Genomic DNA, 25,177 nt, shown 5'->3' with positions numbered 1-25,177 from the left:
AAACTTCAAGATAATTAATACAAATACGAAACATTCCAAGTGAGTCTTAAAATAAAGCTCAGCTGATCTCTGCCTTAGAAAATTCACTACAGGGACGCCTCGGTGGCTCAGTCGGTTAAGCATCTGCCTTCAGCTCAGGACACGATCTCAGGGTCCGGAGATAGAGTCTGGCATCTGACTCCTTGCTCAGCAGGGAGCCTGCTTCTCCATCTGCCTCTGCTGCTCCCCCTGCTTGTGCGCTCTCTCTCTCTCTCTCTCTCTGGCAAATAAATAAATAAAATCTTAAAAAAAAAAAAAAAAGAAAATTCACTTCAAACATAAGCTGTGTGCTCTACTGAAGAGGCAGAAGGCTTATCATTTCACACCCCTAGTCCTTGATGCTAAGTGAAAGAACAATACTTATTTTGTTAAAGAATTTTTTTCAGCTTTATTGAGGTATAATTGACAGGTAAAATCCTAAGATAGCTAAAGTGCACATCGTGGTGACTTGAGGAACAAACACACTATGAAAGAAAGATATCGTCTAATTTTAATGATAAAAGTGTGAGGTATTAACTCCAAACTTGGCAGAGATCCTCAGATGATCTTATAATAAATGATACCAGATGCTATGTTTTGGTGTACATAACGTGATATGTGTATGAGAAATGAGAAATTCGGGAAATAAAGGCGTATTTGTACTACGTGGAATGACAGTGGTGACCACCAGAGTAACAGTAGTGACTTGAATAGTGTCCCCCCTCAAAATTCATGTCCACCCTAAACTTCAGAATGTGAACCTTATTTGGAAACAGGATCTTTACAGGTGAAATTGGTTGAGGATTCTAAAAAGAAATCATCCTGGACTTCGGGTGGGCCCTCAGCCCAATAACAGATGTCCTTACAAGAAGAGGAGGCACACAAAGACAGAAAAAACACCGTGTGAAGACAGGGCTGCAGAGACAGGACTGATGCTGCCACGAGCCAAGGAGCACGGGGAGCCAGAGAGGCAAGGAAGGATTTTTCCCAGGAGCTTTCAGAGGAAGTTTGGCCCTGCCAACACCTCCATTTCAGACTTCCTGCCTCCTGAACTGTGAGAGAGTAAATTTCTGTTTTAAGCCACTGGGTCTGTGGTGATTTGTTACAGTGGACTTAACTAATACAGAGAAATAAAGGTGTATGTTACTATGTAGCAGAATTCCTAAAGGCATTTCTACAGCTTTGTACTCACCAGGTCTCTTCCCTTCCATAAGACACATGGATACTGATGGAAAAGAAACACCCCCTTTCAAAGGCAGAAACAAAGGCTATAGACTGAGAACAGCTAGCAAAGAAAAGGAGACCATTTGGATGGGAAAAGCAGCTCTGAGGGACTTCCATCTTTCAGGATCCTCCAGCCCTGAGTACAGGGTTGGGATGTTCACTTAATAATAAACTGCCACTTTTGTTACTGTGCTGGGGACACCATCAGCCATTAAGCAGGCATCTTTCCATAAATGTCAAGTCTAGGGTGTCACCTGTCTGCTGTATGTCCTCCGAGAGATGCTGCCCAGCTCACCAGCAACAAAAAGCACCACCACCCACCTTGTATGGATAACTCACCACCTAAGGTTGTTGAAACACAGCCCACCAAAATTAAGAGTGGGCGCTCTAACAGCACAATGAGAAAGGGGTGGTGACGTGAAAGGGAGGCCTTGTCCCCTCCTCACCCCTTAAAAAACTAGATCTAAACAGTCAGTTTGGAAACACCCACTACCCCTACCACGTAAAATCCAAATCAAAAACCATAGATGGAAAATGGGATCAATTTGACTCTACACAAATATCAAAATACACTGCAAACAAAATTTTAAAGTATTTGACAAACTGGGGGAAATATTTACAACATATACCGCAGACCAAGTTTTCATATAGCAGACCTGAGTTTCACAGAACAGAGAAAGTTCTACAAAGCTGGGCACCGAGTGAAAAATAGGCAAAAGGCAGGAAAAAAGCAAATCGAAAAGTACAAATGGTTACTAAAAATATGAAAAAAAATGTCTATCCTTCTGAGCAAAGACATGAATAAAATCAAAGTATCAACTTTTAACAATAAAATGGGCAAATATTTTTTAAAGAAATTAAAAAGATTATCCCCAATGTGGGTTAAGGATTGGGAGACATTTGCCTGGAAGGCAAACTTTCATATACCTTCAGAAAGCCTCAAAGTGGGCATTTCCTTTGATCCTTCAATTTCACATGTAGGATTTATTCTAAGGAGTCAGGGGTGACCTCTGTTAACCTTAAACATAAAACTGTCAGTTATTTTGCCAGTAAATGGGTTTAGTCGGGAGTAACAAAGAATTGGAACTTGGGGCATGTCAACTATGGCAAAACCTTAGGCAAGTCCAACAAACAAAGGAGAGGAACATGATTTTATGGAGAAGGAAGAAGTTGGGAGGAATTCAAAAGTCCATCTGGGAAATCAAGAGTTCAGGGTGATGACTTTCTCATTGACTGAGTTACAGGGGGTGGCCGCTATCTTGAAGGAGATGCAAAGCACATCTTTCCCTCTTGGGCCCATAATTGATCATTCTTTCCTGTTGACGCTCTTCTGTTGGGGAGTCTGTAACTGACACTTCTGTTGGAGCCCGTAATTGAGTTGAATGGTAAGGGCTCCCCCTTCTAGCCTCAGACCTACTTTAGCGATGTTTCCCTTTATTTTCACATCTCAAAGACTCACTTATAGGGATATTCAACATGGCATTAATACAATGGGGAGGAGGGGAAGGTGGGGAGGAAGAGAAGTAATAAAAATGTTCATTAATTCTGCCTATGCAGTCATTTAAAATTCCTATGTAATCATTAAAAATCACCTGCAATTCCATCATCTGCCTGCATTTTTTTATTTTTCTTTGGAAAATAAAAATTTTTTTTATTTTTCTTTGGAAATGGAGGTAATTTTTAATTTTTCTTTATACTTTGCTGTACATTCTAAATTCTCTACTACCAACATGCATTGCTTTGGGATCAGATTTTCTTTCACCAAAGAAATTCATCTTTATAAAGAGGAGGTCAACGGGAGTGCTCTGCTCTCTGTCCACTTCTTCACCAGGCAGAGACGAGTCTACACCTGCCTGGCTGGGCCCAGCCCCTTCCCGGGGAACCTGGCATCTACACCTGCCGGCCTGGATCCACTCCTTTCCCTACCTGCCTAGCAGCCAACCTGGAGCGCCCTGTTCTGGGTCCGTGCACCTCCCGGCAGGGAACCGGACATGCGCACTGGACTCGGGATTCAAAACACCAGTACATGGGCGAGTGCGACCGAGAGCGTGAAGGGACAGCTGCACTGCCGCGGGATCCGTTCGTTCGCTGGAGACGCGGCCAGGACGATGGTGGGAGCCCCGAGGGTGCAGGAGAGCCGGCGGGAGGTTACCGTGCCGAAGTGCCTACACTCAGCTCACCAGTGCGCCAGCGCGCGGACCCAGCGGCCCCGCTCCCCGGCTCAGCCAGTCCCAGGAGGCGCCGCGCGCGGGTTTCCAGGGCGACGCGCGGGAGTCGGGAGGCCGCGGGCTTGGCGCTGCGGGGGGAGCCGCGCAGAGCAGGTAACGGCCCGGCCCGACCCCAGCCAGAGCCTCCTGCTCAAGCCCCCGGGCCTTCCCGTGCCGCGGGTCACTCAGCCCTGGCCCCTGCCCAGCTCGGGGGGCCGCGCCGCCTCGCTCTCAGTGGAGTTGGTAACGTAGCGGGGCCGCCGGCCGCCTCCTCCCGCAGAGCGTGGCCTCCCAGCCCGGACAGGGGCCTGCGCCCTCGCCCGCCCTCGCCGCGCCGCCGGGCGTTCGGGCAGGGGCGGCCCCGACGGACCCCGGGACCCGCGGCCGCCCGGCGCCTCCGTCAGCCCCGCCCCCCACTCGCGGGCTTTGGCCAATACTTTGTTCAGGTGTGAATCTGATGCCTTCAGGTTCGCGTCTACCTACCCGCTTTAGCTTTGTTTTGCTTTGTCCTTCTGACCTTAGCGCTGACGTTTCCTTATCCCCAGCCCGTGGAAATGTGAGTTCTTTGAAATTTCTGCACTGTGTTCCTCGCTCGCTCAGCCTTGGAGCTCTTTGTCCGCAGTTTCCCCCTCGCGCTGTATCATTTCCTTGCCAGCCTGTGCGAACAGGTGACTTTCTTAAGATCGGTGTTCCTCTGCTGAACAAGACCGTGAACCTTTTTTTTTTCCTGTCTACACTCGCTCCCTAGATGAATTCATCCAGTCTCATAGGCTCAAAGCCCTTCTAAATGCCAACGAGCCCCAAAAGTGTGTCTCCAGCCCTGACCCCCTCCCCCGCCCCGCTCCGAACTTCAGACCTGCATACTCACCACGGGTCTGCCCACATCTACGCTTGGATGTCTAAGGCACGTCCTGTCATTCCCTCCAACCTGTTCTTGCCACACTTTTACCCACCCCATTACTGGAAGCCATTCTCGCGGTTGTCCAGGCCTTGAGGTCCTCCTTGACTCCTGTTTTTCTCCCTCCCCACATTCAGTCTGTCAACACATCCTTCATATCATATCCTGCATAGATGCACAATCCCACCGTTTCTGCCAAACCCCACTATTCCCACCGGGGTCCATGCCACCATCATCTGCCTGCTAATTGGAATGTGGACAGTCTTACTCTGTGTTCCCTTTCTCTGTCATTTCAAGTGAATCAGGTTTTCTTTTAAGGATATGAGCTTCATAGTTTACATAGACAAAGATAATTTTTAGTATGTATTTTGAAGATTGCAGCTTTTAAACAGGTAGCCAAAGCTACATAAACACTGTAGTGTTAACAAGCTAAAAATGGAAAAATGCCCCTTAGCTTTCTTGGGTATATGACTATGTCCCTGGATAGAACTTGGACAAGACCTTTAAAACTGTACAGAAGAGTAAAAGAATCCAGAGCCTCCTTCCAAGTGAGAAAAAGAAGACATGTAGGAATTTAGGTTCTGTTTTTCCCTACTCTTTGGTTTTGGTTTTTTAGAGAAGCACCAAAAGAGGCAAATTGAAATGGAGACAAGTGATCATCCCAGTGTTGGTCAATTTGACAGTGAGTGCCTGGGCACTGGTACTCCAGTCAATCAGTCCCAGAGTGATGCAGGGATTGATAGGACAGGTCCTTGCCCTCAGGGAGCTGATGGCCCCGGCACACCTGTACCTTGCCAGTCGCAAACCCCCCAGCTCCCATTTTTTCTCTTTTTCAAGTGAAACCCCAGTTAACCAAAGTAGCATGGTAGGATCACTGCAACTTGCAGAGGGGCCATAGGATACTGCAGATCATAAACCTCCACTTTTACTCAGATTTGATCTCACACCTTCCCCTCATGCAGTCACTTCCTAGAGGAACAAAAGCTGTCTGCTGGGAATCTCTCCAAGCCCCAGCTACCACAACTGCAAGCCTTACCTACAGCCGTACCCATGTTATCCCTCCTATCCAAGGCCTCCCCTTCCTGTGCTTTGGATATCATCCCCACCCGCTTGTCAAAAACCTCATGATTTCCCTATCAGCTGTCACCTGTTCCATCTCAACTGGCTCTTTCCCCTTGGCTTTTAAACATGCTTCATTGTCCCATCACAAAAGAAGGAGAAAAAATCTCTTTTGACCCCATGTTCCCCTTCATTTTCCAGCTATTGCTCAATCTCTCATTCCCTTCGACAGGCAAACTTTTTTAAGAATTGCCGTCTTCCATGTATCCATTTCTTGTGTCTCATCCCTTAGCCCACTCTAGACTGCCTTCCACCCTCATCTCTATACTAAAACAAAAACCACTGATCAGACATTTCCAGGCCTCATCTTGCTCAGTCTCTTGGCAGCATTTAAATTTGACACTGCTGCTCCCATCTCTTAAAACGCTGTCTTCCCTTGGCTTCTGTGCCCCCATCACCCCGCCTCTTTCTGCTTTTCCTGCTACCATGCTGTCTCACTCTCCTCTTCTGGGCCCCTTAATATTGCAGTTTCTCAAAGCTCAGTTTGTTCTCATCACGTCTCTCCCCATGCCGCCCGTATTCGGACGTGAGGCACAAACCCGTGCCGGCCATCTTATGCTCTGGACTCCCAACTTTCTCTCTCCAGCTTGACCCTCTTTTCTGAGCTGACCCATATGACCAGCTAGCGGGATGGCCTTGCCTCTTAATACCTCTCAGACACCAATACCGTGTGCAGAAGACCAGTCTCCCACCACCCCTCCCAGGTGGGACCTCCTCCCTGACCTTTTCCCTCACCCCGGCATCCAGTGGGTCACCGAGCACTGCCGCCTGCGCACCTTAGTCCAAGCTGCCACCTTCTTTCTGCAGCTTTCTGAAATCCTCTCCTCTGGCTTTTCTCTGTTCTGTTCTCCACACTGCAGTCCAAGTAACCTTCAGGAAGCAGAGCAAATTATGTTATCTCTTCCCCAGCCTCCCCCTTTTGCTCACTGCTAGCTCCCCGTTGCTCTTGGATTAATGACCCAAATCATAAACCTGCCCTCCAGGTGCTCACCCCCACCTACCTCTGGAGGCTCATCGGGAACCCCTGGGACCCAGCCACATGGGCCTCATCTACCCACCAGGCCTGGAACTGACCTCTCTCCATCCACAATGTACTTCCTTCGTACCCCCCATTCCTTTTTGGGTGGTTAGTTCCCACCGACCTGTCATATCTCCGCTCATTTGGGCCTTCCATAGAACTTCCAAGGTCACTGTCTAGGTCAGGTTTCTTTGTCATATATCTTCACAGAATTGTATCTCTTTCCTCTAAAACATTTTGATTATTTTATTACGAGCATATAAGCTCCATGAAAAGAGAAGCATTTGTTTGTGTTCGTGACATCCCCCCGTACCTCATACTGTTCTGGCACATAGAAAGCTCTCAAATATGTGTTGAAAGAATGAATGAAATGAACATTTTAATGTGTAAGAAAAATCAAATGTAGGGTATTTTAGTAAAATTTATTAGAATAGAATAAAATTCTAGTAAAAAAATATCAGGTCAACACTGAAAATTAAAAAGAAATGTGGCAGTGACCACAAGAGGGAGCTGAAAATGCACACTTTGAGAAATTTAGCCCTTAACTCATTCAATTTTTGTTAGCTTCCCGTGGTATGTTGCACTTGCCACCACTTGGTGGGAGTAGAGAGGCACAGTTCCTCCTTTCTCATCCTGAAGGCACTTCTTTGGAATATTCAGTCTGGTAAGGAATTCAAGGTTTTTGTTAAAAATAAATAAAATATATCAAGTTGTTAAATGACCAAACCTACATCACTTGTCTATAACCATCCAAACACTGAACATGGCACATTTTCATATTATCAAATAAAGCTTGAACTTTGATATGTGTATATATAGGTATATTTAATTCATGGATTTTCGTGCGGGACTGGCCTTTAGAAGTTACTGAGCACAATTAACTAACTTCAGACGTTGAAGAGTTGAGGTCAAACAGCTAGCCATGCCGGCAGAGCTGGCACGAGAACTCACATATCTGGCCACGCGTGCCTTCTTCTTTTATAGCAGACTCCCTTTCTCCTTAAGCAGTGTTAATTCTTGAACTTCCCTTCTTGAATATGAGAATGACCAAATTTCTGAAGCAAAAAATTGGGACACATAATCTTAAAAGTGGGCGCGACGTTTGAAATAGTGTTTTTGAAAGCCCTTAAGATAGGTGATCATCTTACCGATAGGATACTATTTTTATAAGCTAAACGAAGAGCTTTGCTGTTCATTTAATATTCTGCTTAATTTTGTGTCAAAGTGTCTGTGTTAAAGAGCTCGGGCCTTCCTTTGTTCTGCAGGAAGACCCTCACCCTGGATCCGGCTGCTGATTTCTCATGACCTGACTGTGGCCATGTTCCTGGGAGGAAGACCTCTGAAATGACCCTGTGTCCTTCTCAGGCACGGGGAGGCACGTGCGGTCTACCTGTCCCATCATGGGGGATGTGAACCCTGATGACCTGGTCAGGATGGTATCTGCCAATTTTCTCTACAAGGTCACCATCTTTCCCTTTTTGATTAGTAGGATGCCAAATTCTGTTCCTTATCAGTCTGACATTTACTGGCCTTTAGCATCCGTTGACAACTCCTGCCTGTCTCAGCTACCTCTGTGATAGTTGTCGAATCGTCATCCTCTCTTCCCACCATTCCTTGTTTGCTTATTAGTTGTCATCCTACCATAAGGAAGAGCTTTCTCTTCTTTCCTCATCCATTTAGTTATTCATTATATCAGGATGGACTCACGGATTCCTACTTTATTTTAGTAGGTTGTCATCTTGTATCATCATTTATTTTGATGCTCAAATTGTCCTAGATTTGACCAGCGAGAACTTCATTAAGCTGGCTTCTGTGCCCTTTGACACATACCAGCCTTATCTTGGACTTGCCTTATCCCAGGCCTGGAGTTACCCATTCCTCCAAGGAACCTGATTCTTCTTAAAGGAAAATGGTATTTTAGTGGAGGTTGGTGCTCAGTGTGCTCATTGTTCCTGGGGGGCCATTGCTTCTAGGCCCTCTCAGGGAGCGGAGTTAGGAAAAATACATACACACATACACATAGATCTATAACTTTCTGTATCCGTCTGTGTGTATTTTTAACCCAATATTCCCATTCAACACCTGAGGGTTTTTTCCACATAAGTAAAACTCTTGAAAGTGGAAAGAAACTTGGCCTCCGTGATTCTAAATATATTTCCTCAATTAACTTCTTTGCTCTGTGTAGTTAATTTCCCGACCTTGCCAGCTGCCTGCCAGCCCCTTCCCATTCTCTGCCATCTCCCCACCCCCCACCCCTGCCCTGCCACCCAGCTTTCTCAGCCTCCGGGGACACCTGCACCAAACAAACCCTCTGCACAGGGTCAGCCTTCTTGCTTTTTCAGAATGTCCATCCTGAATGCTGGTGAGAATCCGCTGTCTTCTCCAGTTAGTTTTTCCAAAGCCAACAATCCCACCTACTCCACAAAGTTGGTCATGTTTTTCCAAGATGTAGCCCAGGCGAGCTTAGGCAAGATGGTTTCTGGGAGCATTAAGTTACTTCTCCAAAGCATTTGAACTCCCCCTCCTCTTTGACTTTTTGAAATTTGTAATAGTGCATTTGATTTATATTCTAATAGTCTGCTCTTAGTCTCATTGTGATGCGTGATGTTTTTCCAGGTAAGTATTAGTGTCCTGTGTCTGCTGTAACAAGCACAAACTCGGTGGCTTAAAACAACACAAATCTATTCTCTTAACAGTTCTGGGGATCCAAAGTCTGAAAAGAGTCTTATGGAGCTAAAATTAAGTGTCAGCAGGTCTGGTTCCTTCTGGAGGCTCCAGGGGTGAATCCTTTCCCTGGCCTTTTCCAGCTTCTAGAGAAGCCTGTATGTGACCTATGACCCCTTCCTCTGTCTTCAAAGCCAGCAACAAAGCATCTTTTTCTGACTGCTTCCTGCACCATATTGTGTCTTCTGACCAGCTCTTTCAAGGTCCCCACCCCCACAGGCCCTTTGTTTACATCAGGCCCACATGGGTAATCTCCCCACCTCAGGGCCCTTCACCTGATCACTGCAAAGTCCCTTTTACTATACAAAGAAGTTCTGGCCACAGAGTCAAGGGATTCACAGGTTCTGGGGATTAGGACATCCTTGGAGTGACCTGGGGGCCTTATTCAGCCTACATGGTACCAAATGCAAGTCTTGTATCTTAAAAATGGGATTTTAATTCCTTTCATTATGGCAGGTGATGGGCAATCTACAGATATTGATTAGAAAATGAACATCTCAGGGAGCCTGGGTGGTGCAGTCAGTTAAGCGTCCAACTCTTGGTTTTGGCTCAGGTCGTGCTCTCAGGATCCTGGGATCAAGCCCCGTGCTGGGCTCTGCTCTCAGCATAGAGTCTGCTTAAGATCCTCTCTTCTCCCTCTGCCTCTCCCCACCCCACGCTCTGTCTCTCTCTTTCTCTAAAATAAATAAATCTCTAAAAAGAAAAGAAAATTAACATCTCTTAGAGTTTTTTATATATCCGTACATGCAGAGATGTATTTCATTCTTTTATGTTTTACACTATGCATTAGCAGTATTATCATTAATCATAGTTATAATGATACATTATCCAATCCTTTAATTTTTGATGGATTAAACTGGATTCTAATAGTTTTCATTTGTATTTAATTAATTAATTGAACATCTTTTTTTAAGATTTTATTTATTATTTGGGAGAGAGAGAGCATGAGCAGGGGGGAGGGCCAGAGGGAGAGGGAGAAGCAGGGCTCAATCCCAGGACCCTGAGATAATGACCTGAGCCAAAGGCAGACGCTTAACCAACTGAGCCACCCAGGCGCCCCTAATTGAACATCTTTTTATATATTCCTTGGTTGTCTGTGTTTCCGTATTGTGTTTGTTCTGTAATGTGTTCATATACTTTGCCCGTTTTACTAATGCATTATTATTACACTTCTTTATAAATTAAAGAAATTAGCTTTGTCGTATGTCTTGAAAATAGTTTTCCCATTTTCTAGTGTGCCTTTCAACTTTGTGATTTTTTGTTGTTGTTGTACAGAAGTTTTAAGTTTTTGTGCAGCTGCTTTTATTATGTCCTTCGGTGGTTTATTTGTTTCCAACATTTACATTTTTACTCCATCTGATATTTACTTTAGTATAAGGAATACAATAAGGATTTGCTTTTGGCTTGGTTTCCAGATGTCTAGCCTATCCCCTCTCCCATGATTTATTGAATGTCCACTTTTCTCCACCTTTATCTTACACTAGGTATCACTACGTATGTGCTTCTGTCTCTGAACTCTATTCTAGTACGTCGTTCTGTTTCTTCAAGAACTAGAATCAGGCTGTTTTAGTGCCTGGGTTTCTGTCTCCACATCTAACAGAGGTCATCCATCCCATCCCTGTCATTCTTATTCAAAATCCTTTGGGCTCTCCCATATTTATTTTTCCATAAGAATTTAGTGTCGTTTTGTCAGATTTCAAAAAAAAATTACTCTTGGCGTTTTATTAGGAATATTTTGATTATGTAGATTAAAGTAGGGAGAATTTACAACTTTATCATCTGGGTCCTTATATAAGAACGCAATACATCTTTCCACTTACATAAATCTTCTTTTATTTCTTTAAACAATTTTAAAGTTTTCTCTATATTATTTGTATTAAACCTGTATTGGATGGTTTCAAATTTTTAGCTGATACAGTAAGTGGGATATTTTTATCTATTTTCTGAGTCATTTGCATTTGCATATAGGAAAGACTGAGGTTTTTTTTTTTTTGGAAAGACTGATTTTTATATCCATTTAGTAACTATAGGTTTACTGAATGCACTTTATGTTACAGTGTTTTACAGGGTTCTGTGAGTAAATGGTCATGCCATCTGCACATGATAATAATTTGCCTTTTCTTTCCGAATGTTTATGCCTCTTATTTCTTTCTCACAGATCTAATTTCACTGGCTACCGCCTCCAAAACAGTATTCATTAACAGAAGTGATAGTCCTTATCCTGATCCTTGCAGCAATGTCAATTAATGTTTCACTATTAAGCATGAGGCTAGCTTTTAAGTTTGAGACACGTATTTGTTTATCATATTGGGAAAGCATTCATTTAGGGTACTTAGGGCATCTTAAGTTGGGTCAGGAGATGTGAAAACTTTGTCAGGAGTAATGGATATGGAGACAGGAATTAAGGACGCATGGAAGCACCCTGACCATTAATTTATTTAATCAATATTTATTGAACACTTATTATTTCCTGGGAACTTCTGGGCACTGAGGATGTGGCCATAGACAAAACAGTCAAAATACTGCAATCATGAAGCACATGATTCAGTGGGGCACTCAGGCAGCAGATAAGCTAAATAAGTATAATATGTATTATATCAGGTAATGAGATGTGCTATAGGGAAAAATAAAGTGGAAAAGGAAACAGCAAGTGTTGAAGTATACAGCAGTCCATAAACAAATGAGTATATATAAATTAATACTGATTCAAAATTTTTAACTTAGTCTTCTATGTAAATGTTTATTTGTGAGGTCTTGATATTTTCCTTTTGTAATATTCTAGGTTTTTTGAAATATATTCTTTCCTTAAAAAGAGACCAAAACATGTCAAAAAATACTACCCTGGAAACCTCATAAAGACTACAGTGTGAAGAACCCTCCACTCAGAACATATAGTTGATCTTCATACATCTTAGGAACGTTTGATAAAGGACAGCAGGTATGTACTAATTCATTTTAAAACATTTTAGCGTATTTTTTTGCACAAAAGCAGACTTGAGGACAACTACACAAAAGTGTAGTTTCAGGATGATTCAAATGTATATCTTGACCTTGAACATTCTTCTTTCTAATTCTATAATTAAATGAACATGATACACAAATGTATTGTTCTTCTGGGCAGCCATCCCTTCTCGCGGTGCGTTCCAGAAAAGCATATCATCAACTGGATTACATTTTTTCCATTTAAACAGTGTTTTTAATTGTGGGTTGTGTTCCTGAGTCATAACAGCAAAGAAACCACTGTAAACCCTGTTACGATAGAAACAGTGCAATTATGCTTCGAGGGCAATCAAACAGGCACTTTTATACTGTAAACACTAGTCCATGTTCAAAATATAAATGATGCCAAAATCTGAACTATACACCACCATAAATTGGTATATCAAAAACTAGTCTGCTTGCTCTATACTAAGCATTCATAACATGATTACTAACTACTTAGTTTTAAATCCTTGAAGGCAGAGGTTTGCCTTCTTCATAACCCCAGTGCCTGGTAGATACTAAATAAATGTTCTTTGACTGAACATTTTAATCAATTAGTTAATTAGCTAAAAAGAATATTAGATGGTTGGCCTAAGACCTAGATTTTTCAGTAATGCACCACATAATCAGAAATCCATATGTGTGGAGCCTGCATATATTTTTAATTGATAACAATGAGGTATTGCCTAGTTATATTAATACAAAGACACTCAAAAGCAGTTTCATCAACTTAAAAGTGTATTTATAGACCTGATACTAGTCATCAATCCAATTTTAACAGATCAGTGAGAAAACTGGTGTTTAACAGACTGACTATCCCAGAGAGCTGCTTGATACAAGCATTTACAGTACATCTCATTGCTGACTAGTAATAACCAAAAATTACACTTCATTTTACATTGTCCATGATGACTCTCAGACATCAGTGTCATGAAAAAGAATGGAATTATCACAGGTGAACCAAAACAGACCCGTATTCGGGTCCTATAGGTAGAAATTTTAGAATAGTTCTGGGGTCCTGGGACTTCCAAACTTCTAAGAATGTTCTGTCTCTTTAGTGGGTATCATTTATGTTAACATCAAGTAATTCTTTTGGTAACTGAACCATCCTGAGAAAATATATCTATGCCTGTGTAACAAATGACCCAAAAACTTAACAGCTTAAAACAATAGTGTGGTTGGCCGCCACTCCAAAAACTATTTTGATAAGATCATGTTTTGATTAAAATTAATAGATTAGAGATAGAGAAAATATGGCATTATATAAATTTTTTTTCAAAATAAACATTCTAGAAAGCATCTGTTAACCTAAATGAACTAAGTTGTTTAGCATAAAATCCTGTTCTTCCATGTTCTACAAGATCACTGTTGATTTTGTAACCTATAGGAGGTTATAATGGTAGATTTACACAGAAGTTTTCTGTTCTGTAAGTCTCCAGTTTTCAAATGAACACTCACTGGCTGGAAAAACAACAACAAGCGTTTATTATCCTGTGGGTCAGGAATCGGGGCACATCTGGGTTCTTTGGCTCAGGGTGTCTTACAAGGCTGCAGTCAACCTGTCAGTTTGGGCTGCCGTAATTCCCACACTCATCTGGGGGGGCGGGGGGTTCCAAGCTTCCAAACTCACTCAAATGGTTGGTGGTAGGATTCTGTTTTCACAGCCTAGTCTACAGAGGGCCTCGATTCCTCACTGGCTCTTGGCTTGAGGCCTCAGTTTCTTGCCATGTGTGCTTCTCCGTGGGTCTGCTTACAACATGGCAGTTGGCTTCCATCAATGTGAGCAAGTGAGAGAAAAAGAGAGGGTGATTAAGACAGAAGTCAGAGCCTTTTAGTTACCTCATCATGAAAGTGACCTCTAGGGGCGCCTGGGTAGCTCAGTCATTAAGCCTCTGCCTTCTGCTCAGGTCATGATCCCAGGGTCCTGGGATTGAGGCCCACCTCCAGCTCCCCGCTCTGTGGGAAGCCTGCTTCTCCCTCTCCCACTCCCCCTGCTTGTGTTCCCTCTCTCGCTGTGTCTCTCTCTGTCAAATAAATAAATAAAATCTTTAAAAAAGAAAGGAAGGAAGGAAGAGACATCTGAGTCACACTCAAGGGAAGGGGATTAACACAAGGACATGAATACCAAGAAGTGGGAATCAGTGGGAGCCATCTCAGAAGCTACGGTCCACACTGAGTGCATTCCAAAGACAGCCTCAGAAAGGTATATGATGACCCCTTCTTCATCACTGGAGGCACTGGAATGCTCTAGTATGCTCTAGGGTAGGAACAGTGACAATGTGGAGGAATCACCTGATGGATTCCCCAGCTGAATGAATGTCCGCAGTTGGGTGATCATTATCATAACAATAGTGAGGGTGCTGCCTCTGCCCCTTGATAACCAGTGAAGAGGCCTTGTAGTCTTCCAGATAGTGCTGACCACCCTTTCCTAAAACCAATACAGTACCGACTGAATCTAAGGGAGCTTGAAGTGGTTCTTAGAGAAGGATTCAGGAATAGAACTGGTTTGGGAAATTCAAGCATAACTTCTTCGTTCTAGCATATAGTTCCTGCTTGTACTGTACAAGGCAGATGTCCACTGCCTGAGCCTGGGTGGAAAAAGGGTTTTCCAGGCGGATATTCCCTAGGCTTTCAGCAGGAGCCCCAAATGGACGTCTCTCATTTCCTAACTCTCTCTGCTTCTCCCCTTTATCTATTCCCTCTCTCTCAATAACTTCTCCCTTCCCACTTTTCTCTCAAGCTTTGCCTTACTTCCCTAGATAAATAATGAATAGAAGGGATCTTCCTCAGCCTGATAAAGGAAAAACCTACAGTAACATCACACTTAATGGTGAAAGACTGGACGCTTTCCTTCTCAGATCCAAAACAAGACAAGGACATCAACTCTTACCAACACTTGTATTCAACATTGTACTGGAGATTCTGGCCAACCAATCAGGCAAGAAAAAGAAATGAAAGGGTCCATGTTAGGAAAGGAGAATTCAACTCTCTTTATTTACAGATGACATCATTATCTGTGATAGAATCTACAAAAAAGCTACTAGAACCAATAAACAAGGTTACACGATGCAACATCAATATGCAAATATCAATTGTATTTCTATATACTAACAGAAAACAATTGGAAATTGAAATTAAAAGATAATACCAATTAACAATACCAATATAGGGGCACCTGGTGGCTCAGTCGTTAAGCGTCTGCCTTTGGCTCAGGTCATGATCCCAGGGTTCTGGGATCGAGCCCCGCATCGGGCTCCCTGCTCAGCAGGAAGCCTGCTTCTCCCTCTCCCACTCCCCCTGCTTGTGTTCCCTCTCTCGCTGTGTCTCTCTGTCAAATAAATAAAATCTTAAAAAAAAAATACCAGTATAACAGCAGCTATCATCAAAAATATGAAATATTTAGGGATAAATCTGAAAAAAAAAAAAAAAAAGATGTAAGAGATCTATGCACCAAAAATGACAAAACATTGCTGAGAGGAATTAAAGATGGCCTAACAAGCCAGAGGTGTGCCTTGTCCATGGATGGAAGGCTCAGTTTTGTCAAGGTGTTGGTTCTCTGTGAATTTATCTATCAACTCAACATGATCCCAGTGACAATCCCATTAGACTTTTTGAAAGAATTGACAAGCTTATTCTAACATTCCTGTGGAAACTCAGTGGACCTGAATAAAATATCCAAAAAACTTGGAAAAGATAGAACAGAGTTGGAGGACTAACACTATTGCATTTCAAGATTAATTATAAAGCTGCAGTAACCAGAACAGGGTGGTATTGGTGTAAAGGTAAAGAACTAGATGAGCAGAGCAGAAGAGAGAGCACAGAAATAGACCCGCGTATGGACATCTCAGTTATAAAGACGCAGACGCAGTTCGGTGGAAAAGGGTTGGTCTTTTCAAGAAATGGTGCTGGAACAATTGATATCCTTATACAAAAAAAAAAAAATGAACTTTGATCAATTTCTGATCCATCATAATTAACTCAAGATGGATCAAAATAAAACAAAATTTATAAAATTTCTGGGAGAAAATCTTTGTGGCCTACAGTTTTGTAAAAATTTCTTAGCTGCAACACCAGAAGCATCATTCTTAAAAGAACAAATTGGTAGTTGGGCTTCATCAAAATTAAAAACACTTGCAGAAACTTTTAAGGGAATGAAAACACAAGCCACAGATTGGGAGAAAATATTTGCAAACGTACATCTAATAAAGGACTTAATGTCCAGAGTATAAAAGAACTCTGAAAAGTCAACCATAAGAAAACAAACAACCCAATTTAAAAACAGACAAAAGCTTCGAACAGGTGTTCCATCCACCCCTGAGAAAAGAAGATACAAGGATATAAGAAGATAAGCACATGAAAAGATGTGCAGTATTATTAGTCATTTGGGAAATGCAAATGAAAGCCACCAGGGGTATCACTAAACAGACCTATTAGGTTTTTAAGAAGAGATCAAGTGTCAGCAGGGGTACTGAGCAGCACGAACTCTTACACACTGCTGATGGGAATGCAAAATGTTACAGCCACTTTGAAAACCAGTTTGGCAGTTTCTTAAGAAGTTAAACATATACTTACCATATGCTCCAGCCATTCCACTCCAGAGTACTCACCCCAAAGGAAAGAAATCATCTGTCCATACATAAGACTTGTGTATCAATGTTTACGCCAGTTTTACTTGTAATAGGCAAACAATGAAGAGAGCAGAAAGGTCCACCAGCAGGTGAATGAGCAAACAAATTGTGGCGTAAGTCACACAATTGTATAGTACTCAGCAATTAAAGCAAAGAATGAACTCTTGATACACCTAGTAACTTGGATGAATCTCAGGATAATGATGCTGAGTTAAAGAAGCAAACCAAATAAAAGTGCAGGCTGTATGATTCCATTTATATAAAACTGTAGAAAATGCGGGGGGTGGGAGGATGGGTTAGCCTGGTGGTGGGTATTGAGGAGGGCACATTCTGCATGGAGCACTGGGTGTTATGCACAAACAGTGAATCATGGAACACTACATCTAAAACTAATGATGTAATGTATGGGGATTAACATAAGAATAAATAAATAAATAAATAAAACTGTAGAAAATGCAAACGTAGGGTGACAAAATACAGTCAGTGGTTGTCTGAGGTGAGGGTGGGGAGCAGGGAGCATCAAGGGAGAGGAATGACACGGGGGCCCAGGGAAACTTCTGGAGGCACTGGATGTGTCGACCCTCTGGATGATGGTGTTCGTCTCCTAAGTATATACGCATGTCTATATGATCAAATTGGACACTTTAAATATGTGCAGTTTATCATATGTCATTTGCATACTGTATTTCTATATACTCAATAAAAGGTTTAAAAAAAGAATTGTATCCCAATGGCTTACACATTAGTTTTCTTATAAAATATATGCTCTCAGTAAGGCAAATACGTTGACCTATTGGATGCATTAAAAATGATCATTTAAATGTTGGTGAATCACCTAATAAGCTCATTTAAGTGTTGGTACCAGTGTTACTGAATTGCTTAGTATGAAACCGTCTGGTCCCCATTTTTCTTATGACCTGTTTTTGTCCAAGACTACTATTAACACTAAGAACAATTATCTTTCTATTTATTATAGCAGAAAGAAGCACATCAAGTTTACCTAAAAGCCGATATTAATAACACTGATATTAATGAGTTCTAGTAAATCCCTGGGCCGGCCAGGTCACATCGTGGGCCTCACCAGGTTGTAAACATACTGTCTCAAAAGAATATAGCACTATGTAAAGCATTTATGACAACTTTTAAGTTTAGTAAATTCCAAAACAATTAACATCTTTTTTTTTTTTAAGAATTTATTTATTTGAGAGAGAGAGAGAGAGCCCAAGAGGGGGTAGGGTTAGAGGGAGAAGCAGACTCCCTGCTGAGCAGGGAGCCCGATGTGGGACTCGATCCCGGGACTCCGGGATCATGACCTGAGCCGAAGGCAGTCGCTTAACCAACTGAGCCACCCAGGCGCCCTAAAACAATTAACATCTTAAAGATAAGGATTGAAATTATAGTTTGTGTTTACATCAGACCCACATGTAATCTCCTCACCTCAGGGCCCTTCACCTGATAACTGCAAAGTCCCTTTTACTACATAAAGTATTTGTGCCTTTTTAATTATGAGACAGTGATAGATCAATGAACCCAATAATTAATCCAAAGTTACTTATGTTTTTTTCAGTGAAATAGATTAGGTTGTGATAGTAGTGACTCTGCCTTATACCATGTACTATAGAAATGTATTAAAGGGGCGCCTGGGTGGCTCAGTGGGTTAAGCGTCTGCCTTTGGCTCGGGTCATGGTCCTGGGGTCCTGGGATCAAGCCCCGTGTCAGGCTCCCTGCTCCTCGGGGAGTCTGCTTCTCCCTCTCACTCTCCCTCTGTGTACTCTCTCTCTCTCTGTCAAATAAATAAATAAGTAAATCTTAAAAAAAAAACAACAAGCTGACAGTATATCCACTAGATAATTGGTGACAATAAAGAATTTTCTATCCACCCATCACACACACACACACACACACACACACACACACAAATATTTCTTTATGCTAAGACCACATTTTGGCCCATCCTATGGAAACTATAGCTATTGCATTAGGTGAATTAGTGAGCAGGAAAGATTATGGACAGCTTTGCTAATACAGCATCTCCTCACTGAGACATTTTTAATTGCATGTGATTCTTTTTCCAAGCATGTTAAAGGAGCTACAATTACTCCCTCCTAGCTAGAGAGACCTTGCAAAATAGAGACAGTATACAGTGGGACAATTCAGCCATCAATAGAGACTTAGGGTTCTTACAAATCTAAATAAGGAGGGCAATATTGCCTTCAGATGTACCTTCTTTTTTTTAAAGATTTTATTTATTTATTTGACAGAGAGAGAGACACAGCGAGAGAGGGAACACAAGCAGGGGGAATGGGAGAGGGAGAAGGAGGCTTCCCGCTGAGCAGGGAGCCCGATGCGGGGCTCGATCCCAGGACCCTGGGATCATGACCTGAGCCAAAGGCAGACACTTAACTGACTGAGCCACCCAGGTGCTCTTGGATGCACCTTCTTTTTTATAGCTAAACCTATAAAGCCTTCCATTAGGGTACATTTTAATCTGGTAGAACTGTTTTATGAGGGAGATTGTCTATAGACATTAAGGCTTATTTGGCTCCAGTGGGTTCCCATTAGAATTTTTTCCTTTTGGGGCCCCTGGGTGGCTCAGTCGGTTGGGCAGCTGCCTTTGGCTCAGGTCATGATCCCAGGGTCCTGGGATTGAGCCCTGCATCAGGCTTCTTGCTCAGCGGGGAGCCTGCTTCTCCCCTGCCTGCCACTCCCCCTGCTTGGGCTTGCTCTCTCCTTCTCTCTGTGTGTGTCAAATAAATAAATAAAATCTTTAAAAAAAAATTTTTTTTTTTAAAGAATTTTTTCCCTTTTTATTTTTTCCCTGTAATATCAATGTTGATTAAACAAAGAGACCTCTAGGATGGCTAGCTCTCTGCTATATCAGACACGGGACAATCAAAGCTCATTTTAGCCCTTTGTGAGCATGTGATTCAGAGGAAATATTTTTTTTTTAAATGTAGATGGAGTGGAGTATAAACACATCATCAAACCTCAATATTCTAATCTAAGAATACTCCTCTACCCTAACCTCCTTATATTCATCATCTCCCTGTTCCTGTCATGTCAGATTCTAAGTCAGTTGTACTGATTAATCTGAAAGATTAAGGGATGAGTGATAATTTTCAATATAGTCTCAGATTTGGGGCTCAAGACTACAGGTAAAGCATGAAAAGCTGAATAGCAAGTTTTTACCATAGACTTATCACAGGGTTTGACATAATTTAACATTTTAAGGTTTCTGTGATAAATAAATTTATAAAAATTTATAAAAATTATGTCCATTTGGGGTCCAATAGTATGGTTTATGTGAAAAAAATTTTTCAAGGCCGACAGACCTGGATTCAAAACTCAGTTCTCCTACTCTAGATTTGTGACCTTGGACGGGTTATTTCTGGGCTTGAGGGTGCTCATCTATAAAATAGGGTTACTAATACCCATTACACAGGACTGTCCTCATGATGAAGTAAGCTACTCTATGTAAGTTCCCAGCTCTGTGCTTGGCATACAGTCTACGGTAGTGACGGTGGTGATCATTATTCAAGCGTTTCCAAATACTGATGTGTGGCAGCACTCTGCTAGGCCTGAAGTTACAACAGGAACAAGACAGTCTATCTTCGGGGAGTTTTCAAAGGACGTTAGTCAAGCCATTGTTCCCAGTAAAATAGTCGATGGGGAAATAGACTGACTCATGGCTGCATCTCTCGCATAAAGACACAGAGAATGCCCTGGAGAGTCCTGGCATTTGTCCTACAATTACTCTTCCAAGAGGGAACTAGTTTCCGTTGATTGCGTACTTTGATACCGTGTTAGGTATTTACAAACACTGTCTCATTTCTCCCTATAATAACCCCAGGGAATCAGTGTTGTTATTCACGTTGTATAGATGGCCAAGATCACTTAACTAGTTGACAGACTCAGGTTCAAACCCACGTCAGTCTGCCTTCAAAGTGTCACCTTTGACGGGCACACTCCCACTCTTGTAGCTGTTGGAAAATTTGTGACTGTAAAAATGAAACACACTCTTGAATTAAGCCTGTATCCTACCATGCTGGGATGGCTTTCTCAAAGGAGTGTTCTGAGGAAGAAGGAGGGAATTTTTATAGAGGCTTTAGAAGAAGAGGTCAGCCAAGAACAACTGGTCAAAACTAATTCTTCTCAGAGATTAGCAGCCATTAGCTTCTCGCAGGGATGTGGATTTATCAAGATGGATGGGGAGCAAGTTAGGAGCTGAAGTCATGAGCAAGAAAGGGTGAGGGGGGAATCCCTCCCAGGAACAAGGACAGGCAAGGCTATGAGGGCCACAGCGGGACATTTTTGGTCCTTCGGGATCTCGTACACCAACATCTCGGTCTCTTCTTTTTTTTTTTTTTTTTAAAGATTTTATTTATTTGACAGAGCACAAACAGAGGGGGAGAGAGGGAGAAACAGGTTCCCTGCTGAGCAAGGAGCCCGATGTGGGACTCGATCTCAGGACCCTGGGATCATGACCTGGGCCAAAGGCAGCCGCTTAACCGACTGAGCCACCCAGGCGTCCTCGGTCTCTTCTTAATCCATTTGCAAACTTTCAAAAGTAAGGATCTTTGCCTGTGCGTCTGTCCACTGTTAAACAGCAGAACGGGTCTGGAAAGATCAGTTCTTTGCCTTACGATGTGTGATGTTACCACCAGTGTGATGTTTGCTGTTGTGATGCTTAATGAAAAAATTCCTGACCTTGAAGGGGAAAAACATGAACAACTGCTTCACCCGTCTGAGCCCGTCCCCTTCACGTGGCCGGGAGTAGACGATGTGAACGCAGCTTGTGGGAAGTAAAACCACTCACAAAAGATTAAGTACAATAATGATGTTAATAGTAGGATTATTGGGGCTAAGATTTCTGTAGCAGGGAGATGGTGAACTACCTCCTGTATTCCATGAGACAAAGAGAAAGCTTGAGAGTCGAGCCAAGGCAGAAGGAGGTAGAAACTGATTTACCAAAAAAACCCAAAAAACTCTTAGTAGAGAGGACATTAGATCCCTGTGGGGAAGTGTCTGGTGGCAGCTAATTTCTCTTTTGCTTTCTTGATAAAACAGAATTGGGGGTATTAAATGAAAAAAAACAAAACAAAACAAACCCTCGTAAAGCCCCTGGGAGATGAGTTTGTCTCCAGTGCGCTGACCTAACAGATTCTCACGGCATTATTGTGCCTTAGGGCAGCGGTATTACAGAGGATTGCAGAAGCATCTGGTGTGTAACTAAAGTTAGTGTTCTAGAGAGCCCACCTGTGGGGTCCTTCTTGTGTTTGATTTCATATTCTCTCCATTTTAAATTCTCACTTCAGACAACTAAGAGCTTATCAACAGTATCCAAAGTTCGTGTGCAGGGGAGCCCAGCTGGCTCAGTCGGTGGAGAGTGCGACTCTTGATCTCAGGGTTGTGAGTTTGAGCCCCACATCTCACATAGAGATTACTTGAGGAAAAAAAGCTTGCGTTCATTGGAATCACTCTTTCTAAATTCCCGTGGATAAGGGCCACGTGAGGAGCTATGTAGTGGCTGCCCTGAGCTATCTTGGAGCTGGACCTCAGAGAGCTAACTTTCCTATGAAACTTTTGTGTTCTTGGGGAGTGTGCATTTAACTGTGGGCTGTCGTCTCTCCTGGGGCCCTTCGATCAAACAAGAAGGGTGGAGTATTGCAGACCTCGTGGGGCGTGTGTAGGAGAGTTTGTGTGAGAGACACTGTCACCCAGCCTTGTTTGTCACACAAATTACTCTGCTCAGTCAAGTTCAATACTACTGCCTGGGCTCTATACCAAGAACTTAAAAATAAAGTGGAAGTAAAATACAGTAACTTATTTTTCACTGACTGTTAATTAAGCAGGGTGCTAGGAGCAAATGCTGAAGAGTTATTTTAGCTGCATGGACCCCTGAAGTAGTATGTGAAAGTTGCTTTGGGGAGTGATTCACTGAACTAAAACATTCCTGATCTAAACATTCCTGAAGAACTACTATGTTTAAGTCACACTGTACTTGTACTTAATTTGAATCAAATCTACCCGAAATAAAAGTGACTCTGTCTAGGTCTTAATTAAATTAAGTTTTTCAGCCATGGACTTCAGTTACAAGGACTTTGGACTATGTGGGATCTTTTGTCCCTGATGAGAAATTAGGATCACATCACAAAATTTCATTTTCATGTTTAGCTTTTAAACACATTTCTTTGAAGTCGGCTTTACTTTATTGTTGTTTAATTCCCAAGTAAGATTTTGCTTTTTCACATTGAATAGTTAAATTTATAATAATTAGACAAACTTAGTTTTGATTTTAACAAATCCATTATTTATAAAAGTTCGGTCTTTGTGTAGCTGCAAATACAGTCAGTTCTTTATTGAACAAATGTGAACTTTCCATTGGATGGGTTGTCTTCAAAAAGTTTCCAACACTTGGATGATTTTTCCATGCAAATCAGCATGTTTTTCTGACTTGCTTCTGTCATCATGTAGCATATAATCAGGGAAGTCATATTCATGTTACAATAGTCTAAATGAAGGACAGAAAGGAATGCAATTTTTTTAATTAAAATATAAAAAAGCCTTATAATCATGGATCAAGTGTACATCCCTGGAACCCACTATTACTCTTAATTTTAGAATGAATATGAACTCTAGAGAACTAGTAGATTAATTAGGTGTATTCTATATTACATGTTTAATCTCAAAAGTGTGATTTCATTGCTAAGAAATAAAAGTGTGTGCATCTCCACAAATATGTCTGACTTTCCTAAGTGTTGCACTTCATACAGGCCACCCACACTTACCAAGTACTGTCATTTTCTTCAAGGCAAAAAATGTCAGCATCCTGAGAGAATGAGGATGTAATTCACTAATTCATAAATTGTTGTCATTGTTGTTCTCTGATGTGAACCTTATCTTACGTTACCTATAAGCATAATCTCACCAAAGTTTGATCTCAGGGGTCTTATATCTTATGTGAAGAAAACATAAAAGCCAAACTGAGATTTTTCCAGAAAATAACTTCAAAGGAATGTGTTGTTTCCCTTTCCTAGTCCTCCATTTATAGTTAAATATAATAAAGCATAGGTTCATTTTAATGTCAATAGCTATAAATCTAAAAATACTTTTCTTCTGTCAGGTTGTTTACTATGTCTCTGGCTGGTCCAGCAGAAACAGACATAGACGGGCGTCTCCCCGGTGCGGCATTAGGACTCAGTAGGATGGCCGCTGAGTGCGGGGGCCGCCTGGGCACAAGTGACTGTCCCAGTGGCAGTCCCGGGCACACCTCCGATAGGAGTGTTGACTATAGTAGATCCCAGTGTTCCTCCAGAAGTTTAAGTTCTCGCTGTGATTACTCAGAAGACTTTCTCTCTGAATGTTCAGAAACCGCTCTTAATAGAAATTATTTAGAGAAGCCCGTGATAAAAGAAAAAAAGGACGAGAAGAAAAAGTACATTTCTAAAATCTCCCAATCTAAAGGTAAGCAACATTTCCCAAGCAAGACCAAATTTCTGTTTCTAATGACATTATTATTTAATGCGCTGGTATTTGAAGTAGTCCACATTCCGTTTTATTGTCCTCCCATGTTCTAAATGTGTCTGTATAAGGGAACTTTTATAGAAGGAATTAGGAAATAGAGAAATTAAGAATCATGACAAAATGGCAGGAAGTTAGGCTGAAAATGTAAAGCCTAGCCCTCTTGCCCGACTTACCCTCCTGGAGCCCACTAGTGAGGTTGGTTCCGTTTTTAGTTAACAGGTGGCCTCGTTACAGATACTTGGATCTCACTGGCTTCTTGCCTTTCATCTCAGCAGAAGAACCAAGGTTTGAATTGCCAATGAAATGTAAAAACCTGTTCCAACACCCCAAGAAGATGGGCTTCAAGTCCGGTGAGGCAAAGATCATTCTTTGAAACAGGGGTGGTTCCAAAGGCTGTTAATAATGTCATTCCCTCACGGACTGTAGGAGCACCAACACCATCCAGTCCTAACTGTCCAAACTGAAAGGAGCCTTATGATATCCTTGATCTTGCTCCTTGCCTCCCTGCCTGGACCGTGATGACTCCCTCCCATTTTAGGCAATCCTAGGCTTATAAATACCCCTAATAGAGAAATAGCTGAAAGTCTCTTCCACTTGATCATCAGAACTGCCATCGGTCAACAGCTGGAAAATACTTAAGCACTTAATACTATATGTGGAACACGCCTACCGTTACGTTACCCGTATCTCCCACCCCCAGCCTCCTGTGACCAGGTGTGCCTAGGACTCCCTGTGCTACTTCTGGGTCATCTAGAATCTTCAGGTCCCCTTCTTCCAAGCTGTAGGGTAGGGATTCTTAATCTAAGACCCATGTCTGTGGGCTCCATGAAAATCT

General features: G+C 42.2%; 1 protein-coding gene across 2 annotated transcripts in view; it reads left to right on the top strand.

Annotated features, from left to right (window-relative positions):
- Positions 1–3,490: 3,490 nt before the first annotated feature.
- Positions 3,491–25,177, top strand: part of LCA5L (lebercilin LCA5 like) — a 43,888-nt gene continuing 22,201 nt past the window's right edge. The window contains exons 1-5 of one of the 2 annotated variants that reach the window (XR_014139138.1): positions 3,491–3,563; positions 3,995–4,117; positions 7,750–7,944; positions 11,991–12,146; positions 15,049–17,674. The gene's annotated coding sequence lies outside the window, so the exon portion shown is untranslated. Of the gene's footprint in view, positions 3,564–3,994; positions 4,118–7,749; positions 7,945–11,990; positions 12,147–15,048; positions 17,675–25,177 lie in introns of those variants that run through there. The other variant, XR_014139137.1, reaches the window with a different exon arrangement.

Source organism: Leptonychotes weddellii, chromosome 1 (assembly GCF_054177405.1).
Source record: "Leptonychotes weddellii isolate Sample4059 chromosome 1, ASM5417740v2, whole genome shotgun sequence".
In the NCBI taxonomy this organism is placed as follows: Eukaryota; Metazoa; Chordata; class Mammalia; order Carnivora; family Phocidae; genus Leptonychotes; species Leptonychotes weddellii.
Note: the sequence above shows the minus strand (reverse complement) of the source record. Positions and strands in the feature narration are given on the sequence as shown.